Here is a 4,883-nt window from a genome sequence, read left to right as displayed (position 1 = left end):
TGGCCTTATTATCCCCATTTTTTAGATGAGAAAGCTGAGTCCCAGAGAGCATAGGGAGCTTGTCCAGAGTGACATCTCTGATGCATAACCAGTACTCAAAGCTGTATTTTTCTGACACCAAGGCCTGCGTGTAAACTGTAAAAGGGTTGTTTGGCACCTACTTTCCTAAAGTTGTCTGATCCCTTCTCAGTCCAGGTCTTCCTGAAGCTTGGCACTTCTGAAGTCATCTTTCTGAAAACATTCTGGTAACTGTTAGATCCCTTGTTCTAGCTATTCATGTGTTCTGTGTGGTTAAACCAGGTTCACAAAGGGCCACTTGGCCTTTGGAACTTGGGTGAAGAGCCTGCCTTCAGCTGATCCTCCCCACCCGCATTTTCAAAACATGGGTTTCCATGTGTTAGTTGTAAATTAGGAAACATAACCATGTTTTGAGGCTTCATTGAAAACAAATGTCTGGGGTCACACATGTTAAAGGAGGAACCAAATTCAGCACTATCACTGTTCTATTCAGTAGGCAATTCTGGGGTCTTCCTGTGTCTCAGGTTCTATAGTAGTTGTTTCAGGACTTTGGGATAAACACAAACTGTCCCTGCCTTCAGGGGGATTAACGTCAGGTATACAAGCGACTCTAATTCGAGGCCAGGTTGGATTCAGTGCTGGATGAACTCCCTCATGCTACGGGAGTTCAAAGAGAAAATGATCACAATGAGGAGGGAGAGATGGGTCATTCCAGGAGAAACTTCAGGGAAAAGCAACATTTAAAATGAGACTTTGGAGAGTGAGGGAAGTTTGGACAGATGGATATAGAGGATTCAAGGCCGGGGGAAAGGTTTTAGCCAGAAAGTCTGCTTGGGCAAATGCATGAGTAAAAGAAGAAGGCCTTTTTTGCGGGCGGCGGGGGGGAGGCTGAGGCAGGTGGAACATCCTGAGGTCAGGAGTTCAAGACCAGCCTGGCCAACATGGTGAAACCCTGTCTCTAATAAAAACACAAAATTTAGCTGGGTGTGGTGGCGGGCACCTGTAATTCCAGCTACTCAGGAGGCTGAGGCAGGAGAATCACTAGAACCCAGGAGGCAGAGGTTGCAGTGAGCCTAGATCACACCACTGCACTCCAGCCTGGGCAACAAGAGTGAAACTCCATCTCAAAAAAAAAGAAAAAAAAAAAAAAAAAAAAAAGGAAAGGAAGGGAAGGGCAGGGCAGGGCAAGGCAGTGTGGGGAATGGTGAGTAATCTAATTTGGTTGTTCCAGAGAGGATATAGAAGGAAGTGACAAGAGAGAAAGCCAGATAGGTGGATTAGGGTCATCTTAAGGACTTTTGTGCCAGTTAGGATGTTCTAGACTTCCAGGCAGGTTGCCCAGCTCAAACTGGCTTAAACAATGAGGGGGATTATTGGCTATGTAATTGGGAAGTCCAGAGGTTCTAGGAGTAGCGGTGGTTGGAGCTGTCACATGGGGAGGAGGTTCTAATAATTATTTGTGGCTGGGAAACTTATTTATTGCTAGCATAGGACAGAGGAAGGAGGCTGGGATGGGGTCATACATCCCTGGTGATGCGACTCCTGTTTATTTTGCTTTTTATTTTGGAATAAATGGATTTAGCCATACTCCTTGGCCTGGTGTGTTCCCGTTTCCCTCACTGGGTCCTGGAGTTTGTGCCACCAAACGAGGAGCCCCAGAGTGTCTTGAGCATGTCCAGCTATGCTGTTGGGGAACTTCCAGGCCTGTTACCTGTATGCTGCCTGGTGGCACCTGGGTGTTTGCATGGGGACTGCCATGGCGCCTATGGGGCGCAGTCTAGCCCTGACAGCCAACAGGCTCTAATGTGCTTATATTACTTTTTAGTCACAAAAATAAGGAAACAAAAAAACTTGCTACTAATTTAAACTTTCTTAAAATCCTTGATTTGAGGATTCCTGGGCTTCCTGTGAGCTACAAATCAAAACTATAAAATAAGCTGAACAAATTATATTTCTCCTTCAAAAGGACAGTGAAGTATTTAGCTATAAAGATATAAAATAACTCAATGTATGTTAAGCTTTTCCCAAATATTTTGTGAAAGCAACTTAGATACTGGTGTCTATCACATAATTTATTTATTTTATATACCATTAAGAAGTTTCTTTTCTTTTTCTTTCTTTTTTTCTGAGACAGAGTCTTGTTCTGTTGCCCAGGCTGGAGTGCAATGGCACGATCTCGGCTCACTGCAACCTCCGCCTCCCAAGTTCAAGCAATTGCTCTGCCTCAGTCTCCCGAATAGCTGAGATTACAGGTGCCAGCCACCACACCCGGCTAATTTTTTGTAATTTTAGTACAGATGGGGTTTTGCCATGTTGCCCAGGCTGGTTCGAACTACCAAGCTCAGGCAATCAGCCCACCTCAGCCTCCCAAAGTGCTGGGATTACAGGCGTAAGCCACCGTGCCCAGCCACCATTAAGAAGTTTCTATATTTAAATAAAAAGTTAAATCCACTCCAAACAATAATAATGCTCCCCAGATTTACCCTTGTTATTGCCATTCGATGAATACCTCCCACTTATATATGCTATGGTTACATGATTATAATTGGCTAACACTCATATCAACCAATATTTGAAAGAACTAACAAACTCTTTTATCATGTAGTAATATAACTTCTAGAGTCAACATCCATACAAGCATGTTCTAGTAATTTTTTAGTACAAAAAACATTGGATTGGGTTAGAGCTGAGAAAATTGGGCTCCACTTTGCTAATATCTGCCAACGTGTACTAAAACGGGTCATTATATATTCTTTACCTTAGTTTTCTCATGTATAAAACTAAATAATGAAATTAGTGATCTGTAAACTCTAAAGTTCTGGTAGACTCAATAATTACCATCAAGTAATAACCATTGCATTACTGCTCACGTTCCTGGAAACACAGTGAAAAGTCAAGGATTAGATATTTCAGTCCTTAGTACAACATACTGTTACTTCCTAGACAAAAAACTGAAAGAACTATTATTTTCAGATGATGATGCCTTGGGAAGAAAAACCAAATTAATAACAGAAATATAAAATATATGTTGATAGCCTGATTTTGGACATACTGTAAAGATTTTCTATATGATGTGGCTGTGGGTTTAAAGTTTAAACACAATAAAAAATAAAAGTGAAAGATTTTCTCCCTAACTCTTTATTGTGAAAATTTTCAAACTTACCAAAAGGTTATATAACAGTACAATAGGCCAGGCGCAGTGGCTCATGCCTGTAATCCCAGCACTTTGGGAGGTCAAGGCGGGAGGATCACGAGGCCAGGAGATCGAGACCATCCTGGCCAACATGGTTAAACCCTGTCTCTACTAAAAATACAAAAATTAGCTGGGTGTGGTGGCGGGTTCCTGTAATCCCAGCTTCTCAGGAGGCTGGGGCACGAGAATTGCTTGAACCCAGGAGGTGGAGGTTGTAGTGAGCTGAGATCCCACCATTGCACTCCAGCCTGGTGACAGATCGAGACTCCGTCTCAAAAACAAAACAAAACAAAACAAAAAAGAATAGTACAATAAATACCACATACCTTTCACCTGGATTCACAAAGTGTTAACATTTCCGACACCCTGAGTGCCTCCTCTCTCTTTTAATTTTTGTGGAACTACTTGAAAACATTTGCAGATATGACATTTCCACTCTCTAATACCTGGCATGTGTTTTCTAAAAATATACATTGTTTTATCTTTACAATGCCACTATCACGCTTAAGAAAATAAAATGTAATACAGTATCACCTATTATACAGTTCATTGTTAAATTTTCCCAATTGCTCTCCAAATGTCTTTTATTCCTTTTTTTATGTCTCTTAATCTACTACGGTCCTATTGCCTTTTTTGTATTTGATGACATTAACTGATGTTAGAGTCCAGGTCAGTTAATTGTCTTGTGGTATGGTCTGTATTCTGGATTTGTCTGAATGTTAACTCATAATTAAGTTGGGGTGAAGTGTTTTGAACAAGAATACTACACAGATAATACTGTGTATTTGTTATATCATATCAGACTGAACATACTGAAAGGTTTCTCCAATATTGGTGATGCTAAGTTTGCTAAGTTACTTAAAGTGGTGCCAGCCAGATCTCTCCATTGTAAAGGTACAGTGTTTAACTTTGGAACTAATAACCAATCTGTGGGTGATAATTTGAGATCATGGGTTTAGAATCCATTAATGACCTTATCTAAATCAATTATTATATTGAGGGTTTTAAAAATGGTGATTTTCGATTTTACCTTTCTATATTTACTAGCTGCTATTTTGTAAAGGAAATTTTTCCTTATCCCACCCTTTTCTTCCTTATTTTCTTCCTTCTTTCCTTTCTTCCTTCTGTCCTTCCTTTTGTCCTTATGTCTGCTTTTGGAGTATCATATATATATATGGAATGCTTCACGAATTTGCATGTCATCCTTGCACAGGGCCATGCTAATCTCTGTATTGTTCCAACTGTAGTATGTGTGCCGCCGAAGCAAGCACATGGATTCTTTTTACCTAACATATTATAATCCGTTATTGTCATTAGTTTTAATGCTCAATTGTTTGCAATTTGGTTATTACTTAAAGATTATGAAGTAAGTCAAAAGCATAAGTAAATCTGAGGCAGGATGGCAAAAGCTACAAAACAGCTATTTTTCCAGTATTGTACACATTTTTTTCTGTTTTTGGTTAATCAAGCAGCCCCCGAACCAGAATAGGTTCAGACAGACTCTTGTACACATTTATTGAGGGGTGTTATTCAAAACATTCAACAAACAGCACATCACAGGCATTAACCAATCACAGTCTACACTGGCAGTAAAGAACTGGTAAATGGCCGGGTGCAGTGGCTCACGCCTGTAATCCCAGCACTTTGGGAGGCTGAGACAGGTGGATCACGA

General features: G+C 40.6%; 1 non-coding gene across 1 annotated transcript; it reads right to left on the bottom strand.

The window, feature by feature from the left end:
- Positions 1–4,379: 4,379 nt before the first annotated feature.
- On the bottom strand, positions 4,380–4,482 carry LOC113220493. The gene has a single exon (XR_003307366.1). It is a non-coding gene; the product is annotated as a U6 spliceosomal RNA (small nuclear RNA).
- Between the last annotated feature and the right edge of the window lie 401 nt (positions 4,483–4,883).

The sequence above is a fragment of the Piliocolobus tephrosceles genome, chromosome 6 (genome assembly GCF_002776525.5).
Source record: "Piliocolobus tephrosceles isolate RC106 chromosome 6, ASM277652v3, whole genome shotgun sequence".
NCBI lineage: Eukaryota > Metazoa > Chordata > Mammalia > Primates > Cercopithecidae > Piliocolobus > Piliocolobus tephrosceles.
Note: the sequence above shows the minus strand (reverse complement) of the source record. Positions and strands in the feature narration are given on the sequence as shown.